We start from the raw sequence: 23,863 nt of genomic DNA, 5'->3' as shown, positions 1-23,863 counted from the left end.
GGTGAGGGGTGGAACATTTGATCTCTCTCTATGCGGACGACCTGCTCCTGTACGTGTCAAACCCACTGGCCGGGATGGAAAATATACTGGAAACATCGAGGAAGTTCGGCCGGTTTTCAGGGTACAAATTAAATATGGCCAAGAGTGAGATGTTTGTGGTGCAGGCAGGGAGCTAGGAGAATAGACTGAAGGAGCCCATCCTTCCCACGCTTCCCGCCAATAGGGATTCAGGACAGAATAGTCTCTAGAGGAGAAGGAGGAGAGGGTAGAGTCTCGGATATCTACAAGGTGCTCATGAAGGGGGAAGAGTCCCAGACGGAGGAACTGAAACTCAAATGGGAGGAGGAGTTTGGAGGGGAGATGGAGGACGGACTGTGGGGGGAAGCTCTGAGTAGGGTAAACTCAACCGCAACATGTGCCAGGCTCGGCCTGATTCAATTTAAGGTTGTTCCTCGGGCCCACATGATGGTAGCTCGGATGAGCAAACTCTTTGGGGTAGAGGACAAGTGCGCTAGATGCGCAGGAGGACCAGCGAACCATGTTCACATGTTTTGAGCATGTCCTAAGCTTAGGGGGTTCTGGGAGGGATTTGCAGGGGTCATGTCCGGGTGCTGAAAACAAGGGTGGTGATGAGTCCAGGGGTGGCAATTTTCGGAGTTTCGGAAGACCCGGGAGTCGAGGGGGAGAAAGAGGCAGATGTTCTGGCCTTTGCTTCCCTAATAGCCCAGCGGCGGATACTGCTGGCATGGAGGGACTCAAAACACCCGAAGACCGAACTATGGCTTTCGGACATGTCAAGTTTTCTGGGTATGGAAAAAATTAAGTTCTCCTTGAGGGATCTGTACTGGGGTTCGCCCGAAGGTGGCAACCATTCATCGACTTCTTCGCGGGAGAGTGAACGTCAGCAGGGGGAGGGGGAGGAAGAGGGTGGGGGGAGGGGGAGATTAGAGTGGAGTAGGAGGGATAAATAGGTGGGTAGTGTCTAGGGGAGAGGAGCGGGCATGTGTAATATGGTTTGATTGAAGTATTGGTTTTATATTGATGTTTGCACATTTCTGTTTTCTGTAACTGTTTACAATGCCAAAAAATACCTCAATAAAATTGTTTGTTTAAAAAAAACGGTGTAATTTCGATCTCTCTGCTATCTAAAGACTACCTCTAGATCATTTGGTGAATTCAGAGTGATAACTGCTCTCAGTAGAGAATTTAAACCTGATGTGCTTCTGTTAAAAAGGTTTTTGTCTTATGGATGTTAAAAGGAAAGTTTAAGGATTATTAGAGTATTGTATTCTTCGGAGTTTATTTGAATTGATGGGTGCTAAGATGTTCACTGTATGTTTTAAAAAGGTTAACTGAGTTCACAGAATAAACATTGTTTTGCTTTAAAAATTACTTTTACATTTCTGCTGCACCACACCTGTAGAGTGGGCCGTGTGCTCCCCATACCACAATATCGTAAACGTCGTGGCTCAGGTGAACTCCATGATACACCTTGGGGTTCTCCAAACCCTGGCCCATAACACACTCAAGGACAGAAGAGGGAATCTATATGTGGAGCCAGAGGAAATGGGCGAGATACTGAATGAGTACTTTACATCAGTATTCACCAAATAGAAGGGCTTGGTGGATGTTTAGCCTAGGGAAGATGTGCGGATAGTCTGGGTCCTGTCAATATCAAAATGAAGGAGGTGTTGAGTTTCTTAAAAAGCATTAAAGTAGATAAGTCCCCAGGGCCTGATGTGATCTACCCTAGAATATTGAGGGAGGCAAAGGGGAAATTGCTGGAGCCTTGACAGAAATCTTTGTATCCTCACTGGCTACAGGTGTGGTCCCAGAGGACTGGAAAATAGCCAATAGCTTCCCTTTGTTTAAGAAGGGTAGAAGGGAAAATCCAGGAAACTATAGGCCAGTGAGTCTTACATCAGTGACAGGGAAATTATTGGAGACGATTCTTAGGGACAGGATTTACTCACATTTGGGGCAGCACGGTAGCCTTGTGGATAGCACAATTGCTTCACAGCTCCAGAGTCCCAGGTTCGATTCCGGCTTGGGTCACTGTCTGTGCGGAGTCTGCACATCCTCCCCGTGTGTGTGTGGGTTTCCTCCGGGTGCTCCGGTTTCCTCCCACAGTCCAAAGATGTGCCGGTTAGGTGGATTGGCCATGATAAATTGCCCTTAGTGTCCAAAATTGCCCTTAGTGTTGGGTGGGGTTACTGGGTTATGGGGATAGGGTGGGGGTGTTGACTTTGGGTAGGGTGCTCTTTCCAAGAGCCGATGCAGACTCGATGGGCCGAATGGCCTCCTTCTGCACTGTAAATTCTACGATAATCTATGAAATGGACTTATAAGTGAGAGACAGCATGGTTTTGTGAAGGGGAGGCTGTGTTGTACTAACTTGATCGAGTTTTTTGAGGAAGTGACTGAGGTGATTGATGAAGGCAGGACAGGGGATGATGTCCACATGGACTTCAGTAAAGCTTTTGACAAGGTCTCTCATGACAGACTGGTACAAAAGGTGAAGTCACACGGGATCAGAGGCAAGCTGGCTAGATGGATACAGAACTGGTTCGGTTATAGAAGACAGAGGTAGGGGCAGCAGGGTGGCACAGTGGTTAGCACTGCTGCCTCACAGCGCCGAGGTCCCAGGTTCGATCCTGGTCACTGTCCGTGTGGAGTTTGCACATTCTCCCCGTGTTTGCGTGGGTTAAAAAAAAGAATAGAAGACAGAGGTAGCGGTGGAAGGGTGCTTTTCTGAACGGAAGGTTGTATCTAGCGGTGTTCCGCAGGGATCAGTTCTGAGACCTTTGTTCGTAGTATATATAAATGATTTGAAGGAAATTGTAGCTGGTCTGATTAGTACGTTTGCGGACGATACAAAGATTGTTGGAGTTGCGGATAGTGAAGAGGATTGTCAGAGGATACAGCAGATTATAGATCGGTTGGAGATGTGGGGGGAGAAATGGCAGATGGAGTTTAATTCGGCAAACATAAGGTTAAGCATTTTGGTAGCTCTAATACAGGTGGGAATTATACAATAAATGACAGAACCTTAGGAGTAATGACAGGCAGAGGGATCTGGGCGTGCACAGATCACTCAAAATGGCAACTCAGGTGGATAAGGTAGGCAAGAAGGCATACAGCACACTTGCCTTCATCAGTCGGTACATTGACTATAAAAATTGACAAGTCATTCTGCAGCTGTACAGAACCTTAGTTAGACCACATTTGGAACATCATGCTTGACGAAGGCTTGGAGGGTCAAAGGGCCTGTTCCTGTGCTGTACTGTTCTTTTCTCTTAAGATTTTCCTTAAAATAATTGTTACAATTTTTCTCAACTTAATTCTACTCACAGCCGAGTGTACAGTTATTTCGAGCAGAGTCACGTTGAGGAAGGATGGCTGCAAAGTAGACGTCGTTCTCAATCGTTGCAAAGGGCATTGTAAATCAGGAACAAGGTAAGAAATCTCTGCTTGATATCAATTCTTATTAAAATAACGGTTTTAACAGATCAATGCATTTTAAAATAATAAAACAGTGCTGAAATTATTTAATATTGAGACCTAATTTTCTCAGAGCTTCTCCTGTCTCAATGTTATCAGTTCAGCAGAGGACTGGCATTACACATGCAAACAATTTTACCACCAAAACTATGACGGCGAAAGATCAGATAAATGTTTATCTGTTCTCAAGCCAATGTCCCTGACATTACGTGCAGTCTTCTGCTCAGTATCTCTCGGAAGGTAACATAAACATTTCTTCCTCATCATGCTATTGGACCCATGCTGTGTGGAAATTAAATGCTTGGCTGGATTCTCCCAAAATGAGACTATGTCCCTATGCCGACGTAAAAACGGCAAATTTTACTCCCAAAATTCCTTCCAAAATGTTGAACGAATTCAATGCCCTGCAGAGGGCTAGCAGGGACCCGGAGTGAATCTCGCAACTTTAGCTGTGGATACGGGCCCCCGCACCTCCGGATCGGAGTCCACGCATACACACGGCGGCGGCCTCCAGCGGTCGAGCCGTGCTCCATGGCGGACTCAGACCGCGGAGCTAAACTGAAAAGAGAGATCCCTGATTGGCCGTGTGCCTGAGCCTAAACCCCCGCACAGTTAATCGCTGGCGGCCCCCCAGTCTCCAATTCACCCGCCCCTAACCAGGGCAGACACGGACTGAGTCCACAGCCACCACACCAGCATCCCGACCGTCAATAGGTGGTTACTTCCAGGCCGTCGGGAACTCGGCCGGCCGGGAGCAGAGGATTGCTGAGCAGGCCTCTGGCTATGGCCCCCGGCAGTGCAACGTACTCCGCGGTCACGCCGATTTTCGGGGTCTGGAGAATCGCCGAACCGGCGCCGGACCCGATTACGGCGTGAAAGTGAATTCTCCGCCCCCGCGTTGGCTGCGATTTTGGTGCGGGGCTGCGGAGAATCCAGCCCGCTGTTTTTAGAAGAAGCACTTTTATTATACTTTAAAGAGTAAGTAATTGGTTGTATTGCAGTCAGGAATAATTTTGGATACAAAAGGCACTATCCCTTTCCCAACAACTCTGGTTCAATAAGGAGAGCAGAAAAGCATGCCTCATATCGCAACCACTTCATCCCAGGAGTCATCCTAGTGAACCTTCTCTGAACTGGTTCCAATGTAAGCACATTCTTCACTAAAGAGACCCATGAGCTCAGATGGAATCATGTGACGTGCATTGAGTATAAAAATTGGCAAGTCATGCTGCAACTGTATGGAACCTTAGCTTAGCCACACTTGGAATATAGTGTTCAATTCTGGTTGCCACACTACCAGAAGGATGTAGAGGCTTTGGAGAGGGTGCAGAGGAGGTTTACCAGGATGTTGTCTGGTATGGGGGGCATTAGCTATGAGGAGTTGTTGGATAAAATTGGTTTGTTCTCACTGGAGTGACAGAGGTTGAGGGGCAACCTGATAGAGGTCTACAAAATTATGAGGGGCTGGACTGAGTAGATTGTCAGAAGCTTTTTCCCAGGGTGGAGGGTCAATAGGTTTAAGGTGCGAGGGGCAAAGTTTAGAGGAGATGTGCGAGGCAGGTTTTTTACGCAGAGTGACTGGGTGACTGGAACTCGCTGCCAGAAGAGATGTGGAAGCAGGTACGATAGTGATGTTTGTCATGATATTCAAACACACACATCATGATAGACACACCAACAGACAAATCAGCACACACAACACAACAACCAATCATAGACAAGGACAGAGACAGTATAAGAGAAGAAACACGACACCTGGTGGCCAGTAGACCTGGAGACCGGGACAAGGACAGGACCTGATTAACATCACACACATGGAGTCACCACGTGCAGAGTATCAAGACAGAACTGTAAATAACAAGTTGAAATAAAACAGCGGTGTACCAAATACAACCGTGTTGGTTCATCTGTACATTAGAACACCCAACACTACATGGTACAGGAGTGGATCGATACCTGCCGACAAACCTGCCATCCTGAGATATGGACATCACCAACAAACCGCAGCCGTTGCAAGTCGCTGGGAACCTTGGCACCAATTGGAAGCTTTTAAAGCAGCGATTTGAACTGTACATGCGAGCCAACGAGAAACAGAGTGCCTCGGACGAAACAAAGATTGCGATGCTCCTCACCAACGCAGGTCAGCACACCATCGATGTATTCAACTCACTGGTGTTCGCGGAAGGCGAGAACCAATCCAAGTATGACACTGTCCTCCTCAAGCTAGACCAGCACTTTAACGTTGAGGTAAATGAAAGTTTTGAAAGGTATATCTTTCACCAATGCCTGCAAGGTAAGGATGAGCTCTTTCAACCCTTTCTGACGCACCTCCGCATACTCGCGCAGTCCTGCGGTTACGGCAACACCTCAGAGTCCATGATCCGGGACCAGATTGTTTTTGGCGTTGCCTCCAGTGGCCTACGCCAGCAGCTTCTTAAAATTAAAGGCCTGACCTTAGCGTCTGCGGTGTAAGCTTGTGTCCTCCATGAAAATGCAACCAGTCGTTTTGCCCAATTTCAGGTGACCGAGTCGGCACGGAGGGGGTCCCTAGCCGTCGAATCGGCAAGCCAGGCCGCCCACGAGGCCGAACGCATCCAGGCAATTGATTATCTCCCGGCCCGCGGCCCGGACGAGGGTGGCCGTTTCCCGCGCCTTTCGCGGTCTCCCGCGCTTGTGCGCGCCAAAACCAACGGCAACATCGAGGGACGCACTGCGCAGGCGCACCGATGCAAGACCGAACTGCGCATGCGCAGTGGCGTAACGAACGCCGTGACGTCATGTCGTGCGGCAACTGTGGAGCTGTACATTTCAAAGGGCAATGTCCTGCTAAAAACCGACAATGCCTACGATGTGGCAAGATGGGCCACTACGCTGCCTACTGTCGAGCGGTTGAACCGATGGATCCTACACATCTCCGACAACCTCGCAGACACGTCAGGACCGTCCAGCCCGTACATCAGGACATCCAGCCAAATGACACAGATGACCAAGGTGCCTTCCGGGTTTTAGTCATTGATGTGAACAGGGTCAACACCATCAATCCGGCCGATGAATGGAGTGCCACCCTGACGGTCAACCGATCGCAGATCACTTTCCGCCTGGACACTGGCGCATCCGCCAACCTCATAGCATGGTCAGCATTCTATGCCATGAAGGTCAAACCACCTATCCAGCCATCCCGGTGCAAGATGGTTGACTATAACGGGAACGTCATCCCGGCCATGGGATCTTGCCAGCTCCAGGTGACACACAAAACGCACACGGCCACACTCCCCTTTGAAATTGATGGCTCATCAAAAGATTCCTTGCTGGGCGCACAGGCATGCAAGGCTCTTCACCTTGTACAGCGAATTATGTCTCTCTCTCCAGACGACACATCCGACTTCCTGGACGCTGACTTCAACGCAAATCTCCAATCCCTCCTTGCTCACAACCAGGAGGTATTTGAAGGTATTTGTATGGGGACACTGCCATACACATACAAAATTCACCTCAAACTGGACGCCATCCCGGTCGTTCACGCACCTCGCAAGGTTCCTGCGCCACTTAAAGACCGCCTCAAGTTGCAGCTGCAGGATCTCCAGGACCATGGGGTCCTATCCAGGGTCACGGAGCCCACGCCATGGGTCAGCTCCATGGTGTGTGTCAAGAAGCCCTCTGGCGAGCTCCGCATCTGTATAGACCCTAAAGACCTAAATAATAACATTATGCGGGAACACTATCCCATACCTAAACGAGAGGAAATCACCAGTGAGATGGCCCAAGCCAAAATATTCACCAAACTGGATGCTTCCAAAGGATTTTGGCAGATCCAACTGGACCCGTCCAGCCGAAAGCTATGTACTTTTAACACCCCTTTCGGCAGATTCTGCTACAACCGGATGCCATTTGGCATCATCTCGGCATCCGAGGTCTTCCACAGAATAATGGAGCAGATGATGGAAGGCATCGAAGGGGTATGCGTATATGTGGACGATATCATCATCTGGTCCACCACTCCGCAGGAGCACATACATCGTCTCCAATGCGTTTTCGCCCGCATACGAAACAATGGCCTGCGCCTCAACCGCGCCAAGTGTGCCTTTGGCCAGACCGAATTGAAGTTCCTGGGGGACCACATCTCCCGATCAGGGGTCCGTCCCGATGCGGACAAGGTAAGCGCCATCACAGCCATGCCGCGGCCGGCCGACAAGAAAGCTGTACTACGATTCCTGGGCATGGTCAACTTCCTCGGGAAATTCATTCCCAACCTTGCTTCCCACACAACGGCTCTGCGCCATCTCGTAAAGAAATCTACAGAGTTCCAGTGGCAACATGTACACCAGCTGGAATGGGAGAAGCTCAAACACAAACTGGCCACGGCACCAGTGTTGGCGTTCTTCGACATGTCTCGTCCCACCAAAATCTCAACTGATGCCAGCCAATCTGGTATTGGAGCCGTGCTCCTGCAGAAAGATAACGCATCGTCATGGGCCCCGGATGCCTATGCATCACGGGCCATGACCCCTACGGAACAGCGCTACGCGCAAATTGAAAAAGAATGCCTGGGCTTGCTAACTGGTTTGGACAAGTTCCACGATTATGTATATGGTCTTCCACGATTCACGGTCGAAACTGACCACCGCCCCCTGGTCAACATAATAAACAAGGACCTGAATGACATGACCCCTCGCCTCCAGCGCATCTTACTTAAACTCAGGAGGTATGATTTCCAACTGATCTACACTCCAGGGAAGGACCTCATCGAGGCGGATACCCTATCCCGAGCAGTGAGTACACCACCAGATGCGGAGGGGTTCGTATGTCAAGTTGAGGCACACGTGGCTTTGACAACGGCAAATCTGCCGGCTAACGACCCCAGTCTGGCCCGCATATGTGCAGAGACAGCGGCCGACCCCCTTCTACAGCGAGTGATGCGCCACATGACGGAAGGTTGGCACAAAGGGCAGTGCCCGCAGTTCTATAATGTGCGAGGTGACCTAACCACCATTGATGGGATCCTTCTGAAGCTAGACAGGATCGTCATTCCGCACAGTATGCGCCAGATGATTCTCAAATCAAATACACGAAGGCCACTTGGGAGTCAAGAAGTGCAGATGGAGGGCCCGAGAGACGGTATATTGGCCGGGAATTAATGACGATATTGCCAACATGGTACTCAATTGCACAACCTGCCAGAGGTTTCAGACGGCGCAACCTCCTAAGACGCTTCTGCCCCATGAGCTGGTGACGTCCCCCTGGGCGAAGGTGGGTGTCGACCTATTTCACGCACTTGGCATGGACTATATTAACATCATAGACTACTTCTCCAATTACCTAGAAGTCATACCCCTACACGATCTGACGTCGTCTGCAGTCATCAGGGCCTGCAAGGACACGTTTGCTCGCCACGGCATTCCGATGACTGTCATGTCGGACAATGGGCCCTGTTTCGCCAGCCGTGAATGGTCGTCCTTTGCCGCATCATATGGTTTCACACACGTAACATCCAGCCCTCTACATCCACAGTCAAATGGAAAGGCGGAAAAGGGCGTTCACATTGCCAAGCGGCTCCTCTGCAAGGCTGCTGCTGCCGGATCGGACTTTCACCTCGCCCTGCTGGCCTATCGATCGGCCCCGCTAGCCACGGGTCTCTCGCCAGCACAGCTACTGATGGGTCGCACCATCAGGACAACTGTGCCTTCCATCCTGACACCAACAACGGACCATGCTAAGGTACTGCACAAGATGCAACTGCAGCGTGATCGCCAGAAGATTCTGTACGATACAAGGGCGACTGATCTTCCCCCCCCTGTCCTCCGGGGATAAAGTCCGCATTCATCTGCCAAATGGTGGCTGGTCAGCACCTGCCGAAGTTCTCCGACGTGTGGCTCCCTGCTCGTTCCTGGTACGCATGCCGGATGGATCAGTGCGTCGCTGCAATCGGCGAGCCCTTTGTCGCCTTCCACGCTCGCAACCGAACAGTGCACACACGCCAGGTCCTCCACTGGTTCCCGAGGATGACTTTGTGGAGCTGCCACAGATCATGCCACTTCCATCGCCACCCGTGGCCAGGCTCGCACCTCAGCCGGTGGTTCTCGGCCCACCCTTGAGACGGTCAACCCGAATTCATCGCACACCTACTAGATTGGACTTATGAGACTGTTCACACGTTAAAGTTGAAACACTATTGTATTGTAACATGTTACTGTTTTATCATTCCAGATATCGTTTGACCGGACCACACTTCAAAGTTTTTCGTCTTCCTGTTTTGTTATGGTACAACCTCGTTAGCATGACACACCCGACATCGCCCCATGTATATAGTTACGCCACATGCACCTGCTGTAAATATCACGCACACACACTTTTAGATGCACTCACGACACATTCGTATTTATAACCACGTAGGCACATAATTTTGTAAAAAAGGGGGGATGTCATGATATTCAAACACACACATCATGATAGACACACCAACAGACAAATCAGCACACACAACACGACAACCAATCATAGACAAGGACAGAGACAGTATAAGAGAAGAAACACGGCACCTGATGGCCAGTAGATCTGGAGACCAGGACAAGGACAGGACCTGATTAACATCAGGGAGTCACCACGTGCAGAGTATCAAGACAGAACTGTAAATAACAAGTTGAAATAAAACAGCGTTGTACCAAATACAACAGTGTTGGTTCATCTGTACATTAGAACACCCAACACTACAATGTTTAAGGGGCGTCTTGACAAATCCATGAATAGGATGGGAACAGAGGGATACGGACCCCGGAAGTGTAGAAGATTTTAATTTAGATGGGCAGCATGGTCAGCGCAGGCTTGGAGATCTAAGGATCCTGTACTGTACTTTTCTTTGTTCTTTGTTCTTTGACATTAGGTCAACAACACGGTTCAATTGCTGTTCCAGTTGAGGTAGACTGGGGAGATGCCTTCTCACCCTGCCCCTTAGAGTGGAAGACAATGGCAAACTCTAACTAATGAAAGCAGTTCAAGATGAAACATCCTCGGGCAGCACGGTAGCACAGTGGTTAGCACAGTTGCTTCACAGCTCTTGGGTCCCAGGTTTGATTCCCACTTGGGTCACTATCTGTGCGGAGTCTGCATATCCTCCCCGTGTGTGCGTGGGTTTCCTCCGGGTGCTCCGGTTTCTTCCCACAGTCCAAAGATGTGCAGGTTAGGTGGATTTACTATGCTAAATTGCCCTTTGTGTCCAGAAAAGGTTAGGTGGGGTTACGGGGATAGGATGGAGGTGTGGGGTTAGGGTGGATCTTTCCAAGGGCTGAATGGCCTCCTTCTGCACTGTAAATTCTATGATCAGCAGACAATAAGCCAGACACATGCCTTCAGGTGGTGCACACACACCATACCATCTATACGAGGATCTGCTAAAGTAGCACACATGAACCAGCAGGTAGAAAACAATGACTAGGTTTATTCGATGTGCAATAGATTTCCACTTATCAAAGGGTCTCCACCCCGACCTGCACCCAGGTCAGGGTTTATATACAAGAGAGGGTTCCCCTAGTTAAGGGGAAACCCTGCCCCCATTCCCGGGCAGTTCACATTCCGTGGAGGTGACGGGGAATCAGATTGTCCTTATACTATGACCTCCATAGGGGTTATAACATTCCCCCCCGTACCAAGGGCGGAGAGAAGTCCATGTCCATGATTGTTCCGAGGAGTGTCTAGTCTTTTTCGCCCAGAGATTATTGTCGGAAGGCGACTGTGTGGCATCCAGAGACATGTACCGGATCGGGGTGTGGCGTTTTCGTGCAGAGCACCTGGGTGGTGCCAGCAAAACGAATGAGGTGGTGGGACGTGGCACGACAGGCTCCAAGGGTGCCAACACATTCATGTCTGACTCTGATTCGGAACTGGGTGAGACTTCGTCCTGCATCTCGATGTCTTCAACGTCAGAGTTCAATCTCTCGACGGATGGCAACACAGGCAGCAGACTTCATGCCGAACTTAAAGTTCTGGACGGACCGCACCACTAATCCATTTGAAACCAGTTGGTAGAGGGCAGTATGCATGTGGTGAATTCCTTTTGCCAACATAGGACTACTTGTGTGCCAAACAGCAGAAGCAGCAAGTAATAGACAGAGCTGAGCGATTCCACAACAAACACATCAGGTAGTAAGCTGATGTCCTACCACTTTGAGATAAAATGAAATGAAATGAAAATCGCTTATTGTCACAAGTAGGCTTCAAATGAAGTTACTGCGAAAAGCCCCTAGTCGCCACATTCCGGCGCCTGTTCGGGGAGGCTGTTACGGGAATCAAACCGTGCTGCTGGCCTGCCTTGGTCTGCTTTCAAAGCCAGCAATTTAGCCCTGTGCTAAACAGCCCCAGATGTGAATGGTAGTGGACAATTAAACAACTCACTGGAGGAGGAGGCTCTATAAACATTCCCAAACTCAATGATGGAGGAGCCTGGCATGTATATGCAAAGGACAAGGCTGAGGCATTCGCAACAATCTTCAGCCAGAAGTGCCGAGTGGATGATCCATCTCGGTCTCCTCCGGAGATCTACAGCATCACAGATGTCAATCTTCAGCATATATGATTCACTCCACATGATATCAAGAAATGGCTAAGGGCACTGGATACTGCAAAGGCTATGGGCCCTGACAATATCCCGGCAATAGTATGAAGACTTGTGCTACAGTACTTGTCACAGCACTAGCCAAGCTGTTCCAGTACAGCTGCAACATTGGCATCTACCTGGCAATGTGGAAAAATGTCCAGGTGTGTCCTGTACATAAGAAACAGGACAAATCCAACCCAGCTAATTACCGCCCTATCAGTCTATTTTCCATCATCAGCAAAGTGATGGAAGGAGTCATCAGCAGTGCTTTCAAGCGGCACTTACTCAGCAATAACCTGATGAACGACGCTCAGTTTGGGTTCCGCCAGGGTCACTCATCTTCTGACCTCATTACAGCCTTGGTTCAAACATGGACAAAAGATCTGAATGCCAGAGGTGAAGTGAGAGTGACCGCCCTTGACATCCAGGCATCATTTGACCAAGTATGGCATCAAGGAGCCCGAGCTAAACTGGAGTCAATGGGAATCGGGGTGAAAACTCTCTGCTGGTTGGAGTTATACCTGGCACAAAGAAAAATTGTTGCGGTGGTTAGAGGTCAATCATCTCAGCTCCAGGACATCACTGCAGGAGTTCCTCAAGGTAGAGTCCTGGGCCCAACCATCTTAGATGCATCATCAATGACCTCCTTTCCATCATAAAATCAAAAAAGGGGATGTTTGTGGATGACTGCATAATATTCGGCACCATATGCAACTTCTCAGATAATGAAGCACTCCATGTCCAAATGCAGAAAGACCTGGACAATATCCAGGCTTGGGCTGATAAGTGGCAAGTGTCATGTGAGAGTACCTTTAAGACATGGATGTTTAAGCAATGTACCTTTAAGAAAACAGTGATGTCAGAGAGTGGGTGGAGCTGGGCTTTAGATCAGCCATTTTGTAGTTTAGTTTTGCAGTTGGACAAAGAGCTTGTGTGTGTCTGGGTGTTTCCAGCGATCTGCAGTTTTAAAAAGCAGCTTGCGTGTGTCTGTGTGTTTCCAGCGAGCTGCAGGTGCTGAGAAATAGGGTGTCACACCAATAATGAAAAGAACATTAAATACTGGTGTATATTATTACATGACTTGGAGGGGACCCTCCAGGTATCTGCTGCACTTGTCCTTCTAGGTGGTCGTGGTCATAGATTTGGAAGGTGTTGTCGAAGATATAGTATAGTCTTATTTATTAGTTAATACCTTGTCACGTGTTCGAATCATAATTTGTGTCGTGTAAATGAACTAGCTTTGTTTAATAACATAGCTTGATGTTCTTTGGATGCGCTACAACTTTAATCCATCCTGATAAACTCAACAAAGAACATCACACTCCTGACCCCCCCAAAGACTGTCCACAATCTACAAGGCACAAGTCAGGAGTGTAATGGAATACTCTCCATTTGCCTGGATGAATGCAGCTCTAACAACACTCAAGAAGCTTGACACCACCCATGACAAAGCAGCCCGCTTGATTGCCCCCCTTCCACAAACATTCCACTACCGATGAACTGTGGCAGCTGTGTGTACCATCTACAAGATCCACTGCAGTAACTCACCAAGGTTGGTACCGGAATGGTCAAATCGTCTTTTTCGATCTGCGCATAGTTTTTCTCAGCATCGGCCAACGTCCGAGATACAAATGCGATAGGGCGCTCTGATCCATATTACATTTGGTGGGTGAGGACAGCCCCAACCCCATAGGGTGAAGCATCACTTGTTAACAAAAGTGACTTAGATTGGTCAAAGTAGGTCAGCACGCGGAGGATGACAGCTGCTATTTGACTGATGTGAAAGCTGTGCCTTGGGCCTTGAGCAATTCCCATCACTGATCTTTTTTCAGCGGACAATTGAAGGGGACAAAAAATGTGGTATGGTTTGGTATAAACTTGCCAGAATAGTTGATGAGGCCCAAAAATGATTGTTGTTCCGTTGGACCATTCGGTACAGGGGCCTGGCGGATAGCCTGTACGTTTTCCTCCACCAGATGCAACCCATGGTGGTCCATGCGATGGCCCAGGTAGACCCCATTGAACACACATTTTTCCCTCCGGAGGCGGACTCCAGTTTCCTGAAACCATCGGAGGTCTTCAGTCAAGTTTTCCAAATGCTCCTGGTCAGATGAACCTGTGATCAATATATCGTCTAGGTACATCACCAACTGCAGGAGCCCTGGCAGGATGCTTTCCATTACCCACTGGAAAATGGGGCACGCCGAGGAAACTCCAAAAGGTAGCTGGGCATCCTCATGTAGCCCGCGGTGCATGTTGATGGTCACAAAAGGTCTGGAGTCATGAGCCAAAGTCAGTTGGAGGTATGTATGGCTCATGTTGAGTTTCAAAAATGAGCGACCGCCACTGAATTTGACGTATAGAACCTCTATTCGAGGGACGGGATAGCGATCCAATCAGGAGATGTGGTTGACTGTCATCTTATAATCGCCACATCGGCGGATAGAGCCATCAGGTTTCATAATGGGCACGACTGGCGCATGATTTTCAAGCCCTCAAGACAGTCCAGCTCTGCGTTCACTTGTCCTCTCCACTACGGTCTGTGGTATCCACTGGGCTCCGTCCCCAAAGTTCCAGGCATATGCTGTGTCCCCTGGCTTGAACCTTCTGTCCAGCCTCCGGTGGTCATTGTATCTCTTCTGGAGGTCTTGTTTCTTCTCCACCTTCCCACCAAGGTTGAGGGCTGTCAAGCTTAGACGGCCCATCAGTAGCTCAGCCGGTGCTACTCGGTTGTCACACGTGGCGTGGTCCGATAATTAAACAATTCTGTGGTTTGTTTTTTCACGCCCCCTTTGAAGGTTTGCACTGCCCGCTCAGCTAGACTGTTCAAAGAAGGGTGATGTGAGGTGGTTTGAAGGTGCTTTACCTCATTCATCTGCATAAACCAGTGCCCCAACGTGGCATACAGCATGTATATCCCAACCAGGGCTACCGATTTATGCTGACTGTCCATGATTAATTTGTGCCTTTCCTCGTGGCAGTTTATCAAGTCACTCAGAATTGATTCCAATAATTTTCCAATTTTTGAGATTAGACTGACTGGCATGTAATTATTTGATCTGTCCCTTGCTCTCTTTTTAGACAAAGATACAACTTTAACATTCCTCTGGCACCTCACCTGTACCCAGTGAGGATTGGAAAATGATGGTCAGATCCTCTGCAATTGGGCCCCTGTCTTATTTTAACATTCTGGGAAACATTTTATTGGGTCCTGGTGATTTATCCACTTTCAAGGATGCTAATCCACTTAGTATTTCCTCTCTCCCTATGTTTATTACGTTTAATACTTCACACTCCTCTTTAACTACAATGTCTGTACAACAACTGCCCCTCTCTTTTGTGAAGACAGTCACAAGGTATTCATTTTTAAAAAAATAATATTTTTATTAAAGGGTTTTCATAAAATATCAATAACAAAATGAAAAAGAAAACCCAGGGTTAAGTACAAAACACAGTCCAGAAAAACAACCCTCCATACCCCCCTCCCCCCTGTACATAAAAAATAAATTAACATTAACACCCCGACTTAATACAACAAGTATATACAACCCCTCAGACCCTCCAGTATAAATAACAAAAACAAGAAAGTCAAGTGACCCCCGCCCCCTGGAGTTGCTGCTGCCATTGACCAATGTCTACCGCTCTGCCAGGAAGTCTAAGAATGGTTGCCACCCCCTAAAGAACCCTTGTACCGACCCTCTCAAGGTGAATTTCACCCTCTCCAACTTAATGAACCCTGCCATATCGCTGATCCAGGATTCCACGCTTGGGGGCCTCGCATCCTTCCACTGAAAAAGAATCCTTCGCCGGGCTACCAGGGACGCAAAGGCCAGAATTCCGGCCTCTTTCACCTCCTGCACTCCCGGATCCTCTGTCAAATATTGCGAGCCCCCAGCCCGGCTTGACCCTGGATCCTACCACCCTCGGCACCGTCCTCGCTACGTCGTTCCAAAATTCCTCCAGCGCTGGGCATGCCCAGAACATATGGGTGTGGTTTGCTGGGCTCCCTGAGCACCGAACACACCTGTCCTCACCCCCAAAAAATGGCTCATCCTTGTCCCGGTCATGTGTGCCCTGTGCAGCACCTTAAACTGTATGAGGCTGAGCCTCGTGCCCGATGAGGAAGAGTTCACCCTCCCCAGGGCATCTGCCCACGTCCCTTCCCCAATTTCCTCTCCCAACTCCTCCTCCCACTTACCTTTTACCTCCACCACCGAGTCCTCCTCCTCCTCCTGCATCACCTGGTAAGTTTCCGAGATCTTCCCCACTCCCACCCACCCCCCCGAGAGCACCCTGTCCTATACTGTGTGTGGCCGTAGCCGTGGGAATTCAGCCACCTGCTGTCTGGCAAACGCCCTTACCTTGAAGCACCTGAAGGTGCCCCCGGGGGGGAGCCCATACTTCTCCTCCAGCTCACCCAGGCTCGCGAACTTCCCGTCCACTAACAGGTCCCCCAACGTTCGTATCACTGCCCTGTGCCAACCCGAAAACCCTCCACCTGTTCTTCCTGGGGCGAACTGGTGGTTCCCCCGTAGTGGAGTCCCCGCCGAGGCCCCCACTTCCCCCCTGTGCCGCCTCCACTGCCCCCAGATTTTGAGGGCAGCCACGACCACCGGACTTGGAGGGAGCGGCAGCGGCGCTGTTGCCAGCGCCCCCAGACTCGAACCCACACAAGATGCCGTCTCCAGCCTCTTCCATGCGGCCCCCTCCATCACCCAATTGTGCACCATCGTCACATTGGCGGCCCAGTAGTATCCACAGAGGTTGGGCAGCGCCAGTCCCCCCCTATCTCTACTCCGCTCCAGGAACACCCTTCTCACCCTCGGAGTCCCTCGCGCCCACACAAACCCCATTATACTCCAGTTAACCCGCCTGAAAAAAGCCTTTGGGATAAACACGGGGAGGCACTGGAACAGGAACAAAAACCTTGGGAGCACCGTCATTTTGATTGACTGCACCCTACCCGCCAAGGACAGCGAGAACACGTCGCACCTCTTGAACTCCTCCTCCATTTGCTCCATCAGCCTTGTAAAATTAAGCCTATGCAGGGCCCCCCAGCTCCTGGCCACCTGGACTCCCAGATACCTGAAGCTCCTCTCCGCCATTTTTAGTGGGAGCTCGCCAATCCCCCTCTCCTGGTCCCCGGGATGAACTACGAACAGCTCGCTCTTCCCCATGTTGAGCTTGTATCCCGAAAAGTCCCCGAATTCCCTAAGAATCCTCATTACCTCCGGCATTCCTCCCACCGGGTCCGCCACATACAGCAGCAGGTCGTCCGCATAAAGTGACACCCTATGCTCCTCCCCACCCCGCACCAACCCCCTCTAGTTCCTTGACTCTCTCAGTGCCGTAGCCAGGGGTTCAATCGCCAGTGCAAAGAGCAGGGGGGACAGGGGGGACCCCTGCCTCGTCCCTCGGTGCAACCAAAAGTACTCGGACCGCCTCCTGTTTGTGGCCACACTCGCCATCGGGACCTCATACAACAGCCTAACCCACCTGACAAACCCCTCCCCATGCCCGAACCTCATCGGCACCTTCCCCACGTACCCCCACTCTACCCTATCGAAGGCTTTCTCATCGTCCATCGCCACTACTATCTCCGCCTCCCCCTCCCTCGCCGGCATCATGATAACGTTCAAAAGCCTCTGCACATTCGCGTTCAACTGCCTTCCCTTCACGAACCCTGCCTGGTCTTCATGGATGATTTGCGGCACACAATCCTCAATCCTCATGGCTAAGACCTTCTCCAGAACCTTGGCATCTACATTTAGCAAGGAAATCGGTCTGTAAGACCCACATTGCAGGGGATTCTTGTCCCGCTTCAGGATCAAGGAGATCAGTGCCCGAGACATCGTCGGGGGAAAAGCCCCCCGCTCCCTTGCCTCATTGAAGGTCCTAACTAACAGCGGGCCCAACAGGTCCATATATTTTTTATAGAATTCGACCGGGAAACCATCCGGCCCCGGTGCCTTCCCCGCCTGCATGCTTCCTATCCCTTTGATCAGCTCCTCCAGCCCAATCGGGGCCCCCAATCGCGCCACCAGTCAGTCCCTCTTCCACATTTGGAAACCTCAATTGGTCCAGGAAGCGGCCCAGCCCTCCCTCCTCCCGTTGGGGCTCGGATCTGTGCAATTCCTCGTAGAAGTCCCGGAAGACCCCATTGATGCCAGCTCCACTCCGCACCACACTCCCTCCCCTGTCCTTAACTCCCCCGATCTCCCTAGCTGCGTCCCGCTTCCGAAGCTGATGCACCAGCATCTGGCTTGCCTTTTCCCCATACTCGTAAATCACCCCCTGGGCCTTCCTCCACTGCACCTCCGCCTTCCTGGTGGTCACCAGGTTGAATTAAGCCTGGAGGCTATGCCTCTTCTTCAACAATCCTTCCTCGGGCTCCTCCGCATACCTCCTGTCTACTCTCACCATCTCCCCCACCAGCCTCTCCCTCTTCCCCCGCTCCCTCCGCACCTTGTGGGCCCTAATGGAGATCAGCTTTCCCCTCACCACCGCCTTCCGTGCCTCCCATACCATCCCCACTCGGACCTCCCCGTTGTCGTTGGTCTCCAGGTACCTCTCTACACCCCTGCCTCGTCCCTCAATGCAACCAAAAGTACTCAGACCTCCTCTTGTTCGTGGCCACACTCGCCAGTGGGACCTCGTACAACAGGCTAACCCACCTGACGAACCCCTCCCCAACCTGAACCTCTTCCGCATCTCCCACAAGTACCACCACTCTACCCTATCGAAGGCCTTCTCAGCGTCCATCGCCGCCACTATCTCCGCCTCTCCCTCCCTTGCCGGCATCATAATAACAGTCAGGAGCCTCCGCACATTCGCATTCAACTGCCTCCCCTTCACGAACCCCGTCTGGTCTTCGTGGATGACCTGCGACACACAATCCTCAATTCTCGTGGCTAAAACCTTCGCCAGCACCTTGGCATCTACATTTAACAATGAAATCGGCCTGGAAGACCAACACTGCAGGGGATCCTAGTCCCGCTTCAGGAACAAAAAGATCAGGGCCCAGGACATCGTTGGGGGCAACGCCCCCCCCTTGCCTCATTGAAGGTCCTATCCAGCAACGGGTCCAACAGGTCCACATATTTTTTGTAAAATTCGACCGGGAAACCGTCCGGCCCAGGTGCCTTCCCTGCCTGCATGCTCCCTATCCCTTTGGCCAGCTCCTCCAACCCAATCGGGGCCCCTAATCTTGCCACCAGTCCCTCCTCCACCTTCGGGAACTTCAGTTGGTCCAGAAAGCGGCCCATCCCTACCTCCTCCAGTGGGTACTCGGACCGATACAGTTCCTCATAAAAGTCTCTGAAGACCCCATTGATGCCAACCCCACTCCGCTCCACACTCCCCCCCCCCCCCCCCCATCCTTAACTCCCCCAATCTCCCTAGCTGCGTCCCGCTTCCGAAGCTGATGCGCCAGCATCCGACTTGCCTTTTCCCCATATTCATAAATCGCCCCCTGGCCCTTCCTCTGCTGCGCCTCCAACTTCCTGCTGGACAACAGGTCGAATTTGGCCTGGAGGCTACGCCTCTCCCTCAACAGTCCCTCCTCCGGCACCTCCACATACCTCCTGTCTACCCTCACCATCTTCCCCACGAGCTTCTCCCTCTCCCTCTGCTCTCTCCTCTCCTTGTGGGCCCTAATGGAGATCAGCTCTCCCCTAACCACCGCCTTCAGCGCCTCCCAGACTATCCCCACTCGGACCTCCCCGTTATCATTGGCCTCCAGGTATCTTCTCGATGATTCTTCGGACCCGCTCGCTCACCTCCTCGTCCGCCGACAGCCCCACCTCCAAGCGCCACAGCAGGCGCTGGTCCCTCTCCTCCCCATCTCCATGTCCACCCAATGCGGCGCGTGGTCCGAAATGGCTATTGCCGAATACTCGGTATCCTCTACTCTCGCTATCAACGCCCTACTCAAGATGAAAAAGTCGATTCGGGAATAAGCCTTATGGACATGTGAGAAGAATGGAAATTCCCTAGCCCCCGGCCTTGCAAATCTCCAAGGGTCCACCCCTTCCATCTGGTCCATAAACCGCCTCAGCATTCTAGCCACCGCCGGCTTCCTACCCGTTCTAGACCTGGAGCGACCCAGTGCCGGGTCCAACACCGTGTTAAAGCCTCCCCACATTATCAGGCCCCTCACTTCCAAGTCCGGGATCCGACCCAACATACACCGCATAAAACCCGCATCGTCCCAGTTCGGGGCATACACATTGACCAGTACCACCCTCTCTCCCTGCAACTTACCACTTACCATTATGTACCTGCCGCCATTATCTGCCACAATGCTCGCCGCCTCAAACGACACCTTCTTTCCCACCAAGATCGCCACCCCTCGATTTTTGGCATCCAGTCCCGAGTGAAACACCTGACCTACCCACCCTTTCCTCAATCTTACCCGGTCTGCCACCTTCAGGTGTGTCTCCTGAAGCATAACCACATCCGCCTTGAGCCCCTTCAGGTGTGCGAACACGCGGGCCCGCTTAACCGGCCCATTCAGTCCCCTTACATTCCAGGTTATCAGCCGGATCAGGGGGCTACCCGCCCCCCTCCCCCGCCGAATAGCCATGACCCCTCCTTGGCCAGCCATGCGCCCGCACCCCACACCCGGCCCGTTCCCCACAGCGGCATACCCCCGTCTCGGACCCCCCCCCACTCGCTCCATCTCCTCCTTGACCATAGCAGCAGCAACTCGATTCCCCCCTCCCAACCCCCCCCCCCCATCCCCCCCGGCGGCTAGGACCCATCCTAGCTGATTTACTCCCCCCATTGCACTTCCGCAAGTCAGCTGACTCCTGCTGACTCCGGCCACTCCCGCCTCTCCTTCGACTCCTCCCATTGTGCGGCACGCCCTCCTCTCCCGTCCCCATCCATAGGCTCTCCCCCTCCCCCTTCTGTTCTAAGCGTGGGAAACAACCCTCGCTTCCCTGCCCCGGCCCCGCCCCCTCCAGTCTTCAGCGCAGGAAAAAGCCCGCGCTTTCCACCTACCAGGCCCCGCCACCTCTGACGCAGCTCCTTTTACAGGCCTGGTCCCCTCACCCCTGACTCGGGCCTCCCCCTCCCCCGCGGGGCCCCATCTCACCTCCAAGAGCCTCCCCGACCAACCCAACCAAAACAGTGCTCAACCCGCCCCAGCCACCCTCACCGACCCAAAAGAGAAAAATCACAAAGAAAAAGAAACCCGGAGCAATACAAAGGCCCTCCCATTCAAAACAAAAATAAACATAGCATATCAACCGCAGTCCCCAATCGCCCGTCCCGACCCTCAATCTGTGTCCAACTTCTCGGCCTGAACAAAGGCCCACGCCTCCTCCGGAGACTCAAAATAATGGTGCCGGTCCTTGTAGATAACCCACAGTCGCGCCGGCTGCAACATGCCAAACTTCACCCCCTTCCTGTGCAGCACCGTCTTCGCTCGATTGTACCCGGCCCTCCTCTTCGCCACCTCCGCACTCCAGTCTTGATATATCCGAACCTCAGCATTCTCCCACCTGCTGCTCCTCGCCTTCTTGGCGCACCTGAGCACACACTCCCGATCGATGAACCGATGGAACCTCACCAGCACCGCCCGCGGAGGCTCGTTAGCCTTGGGCCTCCTCGCCAGCACTGTATGGGCCCCCTCCAGCTCCAGGGGCCCCTGGAAGGACCCCACTCCCATCAGCGAGTTCAACATGGTGACCACATAGGCCCCCACGTCCATCCCCTCCAGCCCCTCCGGGAGGCCCAGAATCCGCAGATTCTTCCGCCTCAAATCGATTCTCCATCTCCTCGAACCGCTCCTGCCATTTCTTGTGGAGCACCTCGTGCGCCTCCACCTTTACCGCCAGGCTTAAGATCTCGTCCTCATTGTCAGAGATCTTTTGTCGAGCCTCGCGGATCGCCACCCCCTGGGCCGTCTGTGTCTCCAGCAGCTTATCAATAGACGCCTTCATCAGCTCTAGCAGGTCTGTTTTAATCTCTCTGAAGCAGCGCTGGATACCCTCCTGCTGCTCTTCCGCCCACTGCATCCACGCTGCTTGGTCTCCGCCCGCCGCCATTTTGTCCTTCTTCCCTCACACCTTCTTTGGGTCCACCACCACCTTTTTTGTCGCCCCCCTCCTAGTTGAAGCCATATACTGACGGGGAGCTGTTGTAGACTCCTTCCCACAACGAGAAACGTAGAAAAAGTGCCGTTGGGGGCCCTGAAAAGAGCTCAAAAGTCCGTTTTTGCGGGAGCCGCCAAATGTGCGACTTAGCTCCACATAGCCGCATCGGAAGTCCACAAGGTATTCATTAAGAACCATACCCACAACCGCCCTCTCCACACATCGGGGGCGAAATTCTCCCCCAACGGCGCGGAATGCTCCGCATCTTTGGGGGCCGAGCCCGAACATTGAGGGGCTAGGCCGGTGCCGGAGGGATTTCCGCCCCGCCAGCTGGCGGAAATGGCATTTGTTGCCCCGCCAGCTGGCAGAAATGGCGTTTGGTGCCCCGCCAGCTGGCGCGGAAATGCGGCGCATGCGCGGGAGCGTCAGCGACCGCCGACAGTTTCCCGCGCATGCGCAGTGGGGAGAGTCTCTTCCGCCTCCGCTATGGTGGAGGCCGTGGCGGAGGCGGAAGGGAAAGAGTGCCCCCATGGCACAGGCCCGCCGTGGGGGCACCCCCGGGGTCAGATCGCCCCGCGCCCCCCCCAGGACCCCGGAGCCCGCCCACACCGCCTGGTCCCGCCGGTAAATACCAGCTTTGATTTACGCCGGCGGGACAGGCAATTTCTGGGCGGGACTTCGGCCCATCCGGGCCGGAGAATTGAGCTGGGGGTCCCGCCAACCGGCGCGGCCCAATTCCCGCCCCCGCCCAATCTCCGGTACCGGAGACTTCGGCGGGGGCGGGGGTGGGATTCACGGCGGCCAACAGCCATTCTCCGACCCGGTGGGGGGTCGGAGAATGAAACCCAGGATTCCTTTCCGGTCTTTTATGGGTCCTACTCTTTCCTTAGTTACCTTCTTACTCTCAGTGGATTGATAAAACATCTTTGGGCTTTCCTGATCTTGCTTGCCAATATCACTTTCCTAATTTCATTTTAAATTTCACTCCGCTTTCTGGACTCCTCTCGTTTTCTGCAGTAAAATGTCTTACCTCCTTCAATGTCCACCACTTCTTCTCTACTGTTTATCTTTTAACCTCCTTTTCCATTCAACTTTAGCCAACTCTGTCTTCATACCCTTGTAATTGCCTTTATTTAAGTTTAAGGCCTGAGTTTAAGACCTACATTTCTGATTCTGAACCTGAATGTGCAATTCATATTATGATCACTTTTACTTCGAGGATCATTTACTACAACATCATTAATCAATTCTGTTTCATTATACATTATCAGGTCTAAAATAGCCTGTTCATGGTTGCATAGAAATGTACATATAAAATAGAAGTAGGAGTAAGTCATTCGGCCCTTCGTGCTTGCTCCGCCATTCATTATGATCAATCAAGTTCAATACCCTGATCCCGCCTTCCCCCCATATCCCTTGATCCCTTTAGCCCAAAGAGCTATATCTAATTCCCACTCCCAGTAGTGATTTATTGCCTTTGCGTTTTCTTATCTCCACCCAAATTAATTTGGCTTCTTAATTCTCTGAACCAAGATAATTTCTCATTACCGTACTGATTTCATATTTTATTAACAGAGCCAGCAATCTCCTTTTCTCTTGTTCCTGCCCTTCCAAAATGTCAAACATCCTTGAATATTCAGGTTGCAGCCAAGGTCACTTTGCAACTATGTTTCTG

The sequence above is a fragment of the Scyliorhinus torazame genome, chromosome 10 (genome assembly GCF_047496885.1).
Source record: "Scyliorhinus torazame isolate Kashiwa2021f chromosome 10, sScyTor2.1, whole genome shotgun sequence".
NCBI lineage: Eukaryota > Metazoa > Chordata > Chondrichthyes > Carcharhiniformes > Scyliorhinidae > Scyliorhinus > Scyliorhinus torazame.
This window is presented reverse-complemented; position numbering follows the sequence as displayed.